The sequence below is a fragment of the Macadamia integrifolia genome, chromosome 10 (assembly GCF_013358625.1).
Source record: "Macadamia integrifolia cultivar HAES 741 chromosome 10, SCU_Mint_v3, whole genome shotgun sequence".
In the NCBI taxonomy this organism is placed as follows: domain Eukaryota; kingdom Viridiplantae; phylum Streptophyta; class Magnoliopsida; order Proteales; family Proteaceae; genus Macadamia; species Macadamia integrifolia.
In genome coordinates, this window is record NC_056566.1 from 7,611,858 (window position 1) to 7,622,386 (window position 10,529).

At 42.5% G+C, this 10,529-nt stretch overlaps 1 long non-coding RNA gene across 2 annotated transcripts in view; it reads left to right on the top strand.

The window, feature by feature from the left end:
• Positions 1-3,309, top strand: part of LOC122091043 — a 62,057-nt gene extending 58,748 nt beyond the window's left edge. For both annotated transcript variants that reach the window (XR_006143794.1, XR_006143793.1), the window contains one exon: positions 2,899-3,309. This is a non-coding gene — a long non-coding RNA (uncharacterized LOC122091043). The remainder of the gene's footprint in view (positions 1-2,898) is intronic.
• The last annotated feature ends 7,220 nt before the right edge of the window (positions 3,310-10,529 follow it).

Consider the following 10,529-nt stretch of genomic DNA (forward strand, 5'->3'; position numbering starts at 1 on the left):
AAGGTGTTGGATAACCCGATGGTGGTATGTTCGATGAACCTTTTCGGAATGCCACACTCACAGTACAATGTGATTATTGCTGGAGGCGGAAAATAGTCCAACATGGCCGATGGTGATTTCGATGTCATGACTTCCAGGAGTGGGTTATCAGGGGTTTGTTGGGTGACCAATTGTGATACCCTACTTTTTAAACCCGGTCTAATTACACGGTTGACCCGGTTTAACCATGCAGGACCCGAACCGAAGAGGGTTAAGGCGGGTTCCTTATGGACCATGATGGCAAGGGTGACTTTGAACACCGATTGGCCAGACAAGTCTGAGTCAGTGCCAGAGGAGACAGGTGTACCCAAGCTGTGTACATGCACATATCATAAGGCCATGTACGGATAAAGCTAGTATGTAGTCGTATCCTAAAGCGCATACGTATAAAATATATCCTGTGCCAAGGGTGAGATTCATGCCGAGAGTCGAATTCCACCAAAATCCCACTTGTTGGAAAATTTTCGGCCCTCAGGTGGGCGGTCACAGGTGGGCGCATCCGCCCACCTGAGTGACCCACCCATGTGCTACTAATGATTTTAAGAAAGTATAAATAGCATTAATGGTGTTTTTCCATATCTCATTTATTACACGGAAAGTTGGTGGGAAGATTTAAGAGGAGAGAGAAGAGAAGGGAGAAAAGAGAACAAAGAAGAAGAAAGGGGAAGGAAGAGGAAGAAGAAATGGATTTAAGCGGCACCAAGGTTTGATCTTCCCATTCCGACGCCGGAAGAGTGATCTCCAACACGAGATCTATGTTTAGAGGTGAGCGAAGGCTATATTCCTTAAACTTTCACCCTACCCAAGTAAAACCCTTGATTTGGGTAGAGTTTCTTGAGATCTTGTAAATCCCCCTTGAGATGATGAATCTAAGGTTTAATAGATGGTCTATGTGTTGATTTTGAAGGATTTGAGGAAGTGTTTACAAGATTGTGAAGCATTGGTGATTTCTTGAGCCAAGATGTGGTTTTGGGGTTTTTGAAAGAGTTCTTGAGCAAAGAAGGTAAGATGGCTTCCATTCCTTAAATCTAACATAGATCTAGGTTAGAATCATCTTATGAGACCTTGAATGTGTGGAAAATGTGTTTGGAAAAGCCTCATTTGATTCCCCAAAGGTTGGGGAAGGTTTCGGGAAAAATGGCATTTTTCTACCAAGACCGGTGGGCCAAACGGCCCGCCTAAGGGCACCCACCTGAGAGGACAGGCCCTCGGGGCCAACCGACGGGCCCCTATCGACGGACTGACCGGTGGGCCAACCTACCCGTCGGTCCTAGCAGGCCCTCGGCCTCCACCGGTGGGCCCCTACCGATGGGCCGATCGGTGGTCCGACCTGGCCGCCGGTCATGATCGGTGGGTCAGGACCGGTGGGTCGACCCGCCCACCTGTGAAGACCGGTGGGCTATGACAGGTGGGCTGTCCGACCCACCCGAGAGGCTCCCGGCATGATTTTTTCGTCCGAATGGCCCCAAAACGGACGTGCGACCTTCTTTTAGGATTCTAAACACGATTTTATCATCAAATCTTGTTAGTTTTGACTCCAAAGTGGTGAAATTCTAATCCCATTCACTTGTGATAGGTTCACCAAAATTTACGTTTCTCGCGCCGGATCTCATCCGTACCGGGTGTGAGTCTTTGTAAACTACAAGTAAGTGGGGAGAGGACGTTTGGCATTATTTTAAGGCTTGTTTGGCATTCATTTAAATTGTATCTAGACTAGCCATGTCATCATGCAAATTATGTGTAGCTTAGCCTTCCTCATATGATTATGACATGTGTGTTATGTTTTACTTTCTCAATGTTAAATGATGATGTGCTTATGTGATAAATGATGGAATCATTGTGCATGATGCATTATTAGACTAGATGCCATAGTCGGCTTGGAAATGAGTGCATTGGTGGCCCGTGGAATGGGATGCGGTGGCACTATGCAATCATACTATGTCATATAGGAGCATGCGGCTTAGGATTTTCATCTTCCCATGCTACGACCCTTCCCAATAGGGGTTGAGGTGTTGGGTTACCATTTGGGGGGAAGCAGTGGTCGCGGTTGTCGGGTCACTGTGGCGGTTAGACGTATGACTGGCTGGTCATTTAGGACAGTCGGCAACCTCAGTGGTATATTCAAGAGGGCCAATCGTACTGCTTTTAAATTACTGGAGTCAACACCTTTATTTTTTGTCATTTACTTTTATGTTGAGAGCCGATAGTCGGCATGCTTTACTTTTTCGAGTCCTCATGGTGGGCCTTCTCCTACAGCCCTATGGGCGTATCGCGAGATGGAGTTTGCGGCTTGTACCCGGAGAATACGCGCACGGTGGTTGTAGTAGCACTAAACCCAAGACTTAGTAATGTTGTTTAGGTGGATGTGATTTAAAATGAATTGCATAGCATATAGTGCATATGGTTGTGATTGTTGTGTGGTCCTTCTTTTCACTTACTGAGCTAGTGAGCTCATCCCACGTGTGCACCTCTTTTAGATGATTTTGCAGGTCACCAGTCTTTTAGATGATTTTTCAGGTCACCGGTCCGGTTCTGTGTGAACGGGGTGTGACACCAATGGTCACATTCTGGGACCGATAGGCTTTTAATCACGACTAGGGTGTCTATAGATGGGTGACCGATGTGCGAGTTCTGGGACTAGAGATAAAACCTAATGTGTCGTAGTAATATGTACCAGACTTAGTCGTATGCTAGGTGGATTAGCAATCAAATGAATTGCGTCATCCGCATTATGGACTATATGTTTACTTTATGCACTTATGTCATCATGGATAATATGTATGTGTGTTTTAGGTGTGCATGAACCCCACCCCTCGTTGAGCTAGTTGGAGCTCACCCCTCGTATATACTGCTTTTTAGATGATGATGCAGGTACCATGGTGCTACTGGGTTGTGACTCTATTTCCTCCGGACCTGAGTATGGAGTGACAAACTGATGGATGGCAGAGGCTGATGAGCAGGACCAGGACTGTGCCTGTGACACCTGTGCCTATTTAGCCTCTTGAGAGGCTTGGTTGCCCTTTTTGATATTTTGATACCAAATTGTTTATTTGAGCTTTCTTTCTTCTTTTTTTTTTTTAACAAATGATGTTAATTAATTAGATTCCATTTTTTTTGCCATGTTATCTTTACGGATAATGCATGATCCTACCCTTTGATTCCATGTGGCCATGTGTGAACTGAGGTCAGAGTGAACCATATTAACACAACCTTTGTTCAATATAATAAAAATTTCAATACAAAACATGAGGTCATGCCTCCTTACACTTACCAAACCCTAGCAAGAAAACCAATAATGTGTGTCGTCAACTCCTTGTTGGATAGAAATTCTTGATCTTCTCAGGTTCTTCCTGGAGTAGCTGATATCGCTGCATGATGTACGAGGGGAGATAAAATGAAGTGTGAGTTAGGCCCACTAGCATAATGTAATTGCAATAGGAGGTCTTCATCAAGAATTTGGTCTGTGGCCACCATTGACAATCTCAGTTCATAGTTTCCCAAGTCTTTCCTTGTAGGTATTTTGTCCAATCAGTAATGGCATCAAATTCTGGGATCTCCTGCTTCTCTTGGTAATGTGTCACCTTTAGTTGAACACTTCCCAAAGGCTTCGATAGCTGCAACTACTCCATCAACCATAGCAAAAATATAGTTGGGCATCTCGAGTAGTAATCCATCCCGAACTTGCCTTTGTAGTTCATCTCATCAAATCCTTGAAATAGTTTTTCCAAAATGGTGGGGACTAAATCACACCCTTCCTTAAGGTGCTTCACAAATTCCATAATAGTGGGATGTGCCCCTCGCCCAGGTGCACGTAGGATATACCGCGCTATCATACAGAAAAGATATGCGTTGATCCAGTGCTAGCGAAAAACTCCATCCCATGGTGGGGATATGGTGAATGTTCTTGAAACCCTTCAGGATGTCAATCTTTCCATAGCTCAGAAACTGTGCGATTTCTTCCTTGCTCAATCCAAAGAAGTCTTGGATCTCCTCTGATTAATCTAACTTCAATGAGGAGTAAAACAATCTTCCCATAGGAGGGGAGAGTAAGCAAGCTCTGAATTCTTCTATAGTGGGGAATATCTATACTGTTCCAAATCTGAACACATTGAGCTTTGTATCCCAGTATTGAGTTACATGTCATAGAAAATCATAGTATAACTTCATGCATCTAATCCTGCTCAGTACCTGCATATTCATGGCCTGTAGCAGATCTGGTTATTCACTGTTTATCTTCAATGTCCACTTCCGTAACGTTTCATATAAAGATCCCATTTTGTTTTATTCCTGCAATTGTCCCAATTTGATTAGAAACAACTTTTAACAATACTTAAACACTCAAGATTCCATAGGACTTCTATCACTTTTATTCATTGCACCGAGACTATCTTATCAAGGGTAGGGAATGAACTGGCTTTGATCACTGATGTCGGAAGGCGATTCTTGACAAGGTGGAATTTAGGAATATATTTGAAGGATCATAGGTGGATGAAAGTGACTTAAATGACCAAATGCCAAATGGCGATCCTTGGGGGAACGAAATAGAGATCATCTTTTAGGTACTCTAGCCATTAATTTGGAAATCCTCTGCCCTCCTCTTTTCTTTTCTTTCTTTTTTTTAATTTCCCCTTTTTCTCACCTTTTTTCTTGTGTTTTTTTTTTTTTTTTTTTTTTTTTTTTTTTTTTTTTTTTGAGGTTATTGAGACCGCACTCGCATCCATCAAGTTGCCTACATATCCCTCATGAGGAATCAGGTCTAGCATAGTTTAGGTGCTTTACCCTAAACATAATACTTCTTGAGTTGATCGATATTGATCAATCCCAGTACTTCTTCTCCGTCAAGATCCATGAGTCCTAGGGCCTTTCCAGGTAATATCTCCTTGACTATGAATGGGCCACTCCAGCTTGGCCTAAACTTCCCTCTTTGGTCATGAATGGGAGCCCTCTATTCTCAGAGAACCAATTCACATTTTCCTATGTGGCATGGCTTTTCATGTTTGTTGAAGGCCCTAGCCATCCTCTGCTGATACTTCTTCAGTTTATCCATGGCTTTCATCCGCTTCTCATCTCTAGAAAATCAAGCTCATCATACCTGGCTTTCACCCACTCTCCTTCTTGTAATTGACTATTAAGAAGTACGCTGAGTGACAACATCTAGATTTCTATAGGTAACACTGCCTATATTTTGTAAACCAAGGAGAAAGGAGTTGCCCTAGTGGAAGATCTTATGGAAGTTCAGTATGCCCATAGGGCGTATGTCAACTTATCCGCCCAACCCTTATGGGTCTCTACCATCTCCTGAATAATCCCCTTTATGTTCTTGTTGACTGCCTCCACTGCCCCATTAGTCTGTAGTCGGTAAGTGGTGGACCTATGCCTCCTGATACCAAATTTTATGCAAATTTTTGTCAGCCTTGCCCCAAAAATGGGATCCTTGATCTGATATCAACTCCTATGGTACTCCATATTGGCAAATGATATTTTCTTGGATGAATTTTACCTCTCGCATGGTTATGAGCACTGAATATGATTGCACTTCTATCTATTTGCGGAAGTGGTCTATTTCTACCAGGATGAACTCGTGCCCATTGGATGCCTTGGGCTGAATCTTCCCTATGACGTTGATGCCCCAAGTAGAAAATGGCTAAGGCAAACTAAGCGAGTGCAAATCTATTGGCAAAATGTGTATAATGTTAGCGAAGATCTGGCATTTGTGACATTTCTTGAAAACATCCACACAGTCTGCATCCATCATATTCCAATAATATCCCAACCATAGAATCTTCTTTGCTAACATCTTTGCATTCATTTGTGGTCCACAAAGACCCTACTGAATTTCCTCCTTAATGGTTTTCACTTGTTTTTCCTCTACACATAGTAGTTGTATCCCATCATATGACCTCTTATATAGAAAACCTCCTTGTAGGATAAATTGGGTGGCATACTTTCTCAAGAACTTCTTTTCCCCTTTTGTGGCTTCGGCCAGGTACCTTCTTTCCCTGATATAATCAATTATACGGACAAACCATGATCTTCCATCCACCGTGAGGGCATTCATAGGATCTTGGTATACATGATTATCTCTTCGTTTTACCATAAATGGTTGGACCCGTGCCATGGGATTGCACTCCACTATAGTTGCCAAGGTAGCGAGGGCATATGCAAGCATGTTGTTATCTCTTTAAGAGTATTCAAAAGAGAACTCCTCAAAGTGTTTGATCACCTCCTCTAAGTGCTCTTGTTATGGCTTTAGCTTTTTATCTCTAGTCTTCCACTTCCCTTGAGTTTGGCAAATGACGGGTTGAGCCACCATATACCTTGATCATCTTTACCCCAATAGTCAATGCTATCTCTAGTTCCAATGCACATGCTTCATATTCGGCAAAGTTATTAGTGTAGGGGAAGTCGAGATGAAAGGATGTGGGCAAATATATCCTTCAGGAGTTACCAAAAGTATTCCTGCACCACATCCCTTTTGATGCCCCATCAAAGTACAACTGCCATTCATTGGTGACTTCTCCTTCAACTGCAGCTATTTCCCCGTCCGGAAAAGCATCATCCAATACTCTTTCATCTCCTTTAGGGTAAGCAGCCAGGTGATCTGCTACCACCTATCCCTTGATGGACTTTTGAGTGATATAAGTGATGTCAAACTCAGACAACAACAATAGCCATTGAGCCATCCTTCCTCTCAAAGCAGGCTTCGCAAAGAGGTACTTGATTGGATCCTTCCTTGAGATTAACTGAATTGAATATGCCACCATATAATGCCTCAACCTACTTGTTGCCCAGACTAATGCTATGCAGGTCTTCTCTATAGGTGTGTACCACGTCTCGTATTCCAGGAACTTCTTACTCAAATAATAGATAGATTGCTCTACTTCGTTTTCCTTCTCCTTTTGAGCCAATAATGATCCCATGGAATTCTCTCCAACTGATAAGTATAACAAGAGAGGTTCTCCAGTAATGGAAGGTACTAACCCTGATGGGTTTGTCAAGTACTCCTTTATTTTGTTGAATGCATGTTGACATTGATCATTCCACTCTTTGGGCTGATCCTTCTTCAGAAATTTGAAGATCGGCTCACAAATAGGAGTTAGTTGAGATATGAATCAGTTGATGTACTGGATGCAATCGAGGAATCCTCGTATTTCCTTTTTTGTTCGAGGTGTGTGCATTTCTTGAATCGCCTTGATTTTAAAGGGTCGACCTCAATGCCTCTTTCACTTACCAAGAATCCCAATAGCTTTCCTGTCGTTGCACTAAATACACATTTTTTGGGGATTCAGCCTCAGTTGATACTTCTTTATCTTCTCAAAGAATTTTCTTAGAGCGGAGACATGTCCTTGTCGATCTACTGACTTCACTATCATATCATCCATATAGACCTCCACTTTATTGTACATCATATCATGGAGAATAAATGTGGCTGCTCTTTGATAAGTTGCCCCGCATTCTTTAACCCAAATGGCATCACCTTATAACAGTATGTTCCCCATGGGGTGGTGAAAGCCGTTTTTTCCTTGTCCTCAGGGTGCATGCTTATCTAGTTGTACCCTGAGAAATCATCCATGGAAGATAATAAGGCATGCTACATCATGTTATCAGCAAGCACGTCTATGTGTGGCAACGGGAAATCATCTTTCGGGCTAACTTTGTTGAGAACTCTATAGTTTACGCACATCCGCACCTTATCGTCTTTCTTGGGGACTGGAACCACATTTGCCAACCATTGGAGGTATTCCACCACTTGCAAAAGCCAGCATTCCTTTGCTTCGTCACTTCTTCCTGATCTTCTCACTCCATTCAGGACGCATTCTTCTAGCCTTCTATTTGATGGGCCTTATATCGGGGTATATTGGCAAGCGGTGTTGCACAATAATTGGATCAATCCCAAACATGTCCTCATAGGACCAAGCTAATACTTTCATGAAGTCCTTGAGAAGACTTATCATTTGTACCATTTCTTCATCGTTTAGGGTAGCACCAATCTTAACCTCTCGAGGGCATTAGTCTGTTCCCAAATTAATGACCCAAGTATCTTCATGAATGGGTTGGGCTTTTTTAGGCTTAAATTGTTTTATTAGATTATGATATTAATTAAGATCATCATCAAAAAGTGGAGGCATTGGAATTAGGAATTTCATTAATGTTCAAAAGAGGAGTAATAGACTTAACATATATGAACTTGAACTTAATATTAATAGGAAATAATGGAACACAAATAACATTAGGGGACTCAATGACGGACTCGGTGCTTTCTTTAGTAATATTCTAACCTATTGACTCTTGGGTATGAGTGAACTCATAGCTGTCTCCAGCACTGGTCCAATTCAGTGGTGGTCCACTGGCTCCGTGGATCAACAAATGTGGTAGCGGACCTTCCTTTTCTCCTGTGGTAACTTTTGCTATGTAAACCTCTTGAAATTTCTTCATCGCAAAAATGGGTTAGTGGATCTCTTGGTACCCAAAGCCAAACTTTGTGTGAGATGAGTTTTGGTTGAGGCTACCTAGGCCATTATTAATGAATTCCAGCTTCTTTAGGTAGCTGTTTGAAATCATCTCTATCCCTTGGTCACATTTCAGCCCGTTGTCTCAACTTTTTCATTACAATTTATTTTGACACAATGCACGCAAACCCTCAGTCTTCTAGCTCTTCTTTCCTGGGCCTAAGTGCTCTTCCCAGGGAATGGTCTGGGCTTCACTTCATACAACTCTTTCGCACGCATCTCTTGAAAGAATGAGCAGATATAATTTGCACGCATCTCTGGAAAATGGAAGCACCAAAGCAATTTCACTTTCTTTTCCCATTCTCTTTTCAAAAGGACCCAAGGATTGGCTGCCTTCTCGGACCGAATCAGAGTGGTTGGATCCAGGGGAGTTCTCATCTTTGATCATCAAGATCCCTAATATATCAATGACCTCACAATCCTTCTTTGCAAACTAAAGCTCCTCTAACTCATAATATACCCAATCAAACTCATCTTGGTAGAAGATCTCAAACATTGGTTGTACGTGAGCTATTGCTTTATTGAACTAAGGCTCCTCATTTCCCCATAATGGGAAATCTTCTCCTTCCTTCACAAAGTACCCATTAGGGGTAGGATAATACGTTGCAGTTGGTTTCTTATTGTATTCCTCTTGCTTGAATCCCTCATATCCCAGTCCTTTTTCTTCCTTAGCTTCAACTACTATGGGAAATTTTGTCACACCCTTGTGATATTTGCCAAGCCCCATCCCTGGGAAGTATTGCATGTTTTTCATCATACGACCCACTAATGGACTCCAAATGGTCTTGTAGCCTACTGGGACATCTTCTTTAGTTGTGCCTTCAGTGAGGAGAGAACATGTGCTTTCTATCTCAAACCCACTAAGGCAATTTCCTTTTCTTGTTCCCTACCCCCTTTCTCAATGTTGGCTAGGGCATTGACCAATTTGGGATCTCCTGAAACGGTTATCACCTTTCCTTCATGCAAGAACTTCACTTTCTAGTGCAAGATGGAGGATACTGCCTTGGCCTGATGCAACCATGGCCTTCCTAAAGAGCATATTAAAGGAAGCCGGGATATCTATCACCTAGAAATCAACATCAAACTTCGTTGGGCCAATTACCATAGTTGTTGTGAGAACTCCCAGAATTTCCCTCTTTGTGTTGTCGTAAGCCCGTACTTTTTGGTTTGATGGTCTCATATTTTCCATATTCAGTTAGATGCTTAAGGCTGATCTCAATGGCAACACATTTAAAGCAGACCCATTATCAATTAGGACCTATGCTACAACCTTGTCATGGCACTCTACTGTTACATGCAAACCCGGTTGTGTTTAACCCCTTAGCTAGGTAGCTCAGAGTCAGAGAACATCAACGATTGCACTACATATTTTACCCCTACTATCTATGAGAGCTGCAACGGGTCAGTTTCAATAGGCACCTGCAAGTTTTCAAGGGACTTAAACATGGCTTCTCTATGTGAAGGGGAGGCCATCAATAAGCTCCAAACAGAAATGTTGGCCTGTACCTTCTTGAGCTGTGTGAAGATAAGGTTTTTGGTTTTGTACTGAAACGCTTCTCTCCTACCCCATTTGCTTTGGGTTGCTCCACCACCAATGATTTGTTCTTGAACTCCTTTTCGCTCTGTGTCCCTATTACACTCACGGGCCTTTTGATGACAATTTTCGTGGGATATCCATCATTTTCATCATCACTGTCCCTGATGGTAATAATCCCAACCATATGGGTACCTTCTTCCATACGCTCTTCAAATTCTTCCTCCCGACTAGGGGTAGGAAATTGTGGTCCTTCACAAATTTCTCGGGTTCAGACTCCCACCTTCTTCACTACATTAAAGAGATGTTGGAGCCCTGTATCCAAGTTATCCTCCTCCCCTACTTCTTGGAGGAGCTTCCCTTATAGATAATAATCTTCACTGATGGCCACGTCGCCCAACATTTTGTCAGTCCCGTTCAGGTGATCTACCATTATGCTAAAAAGT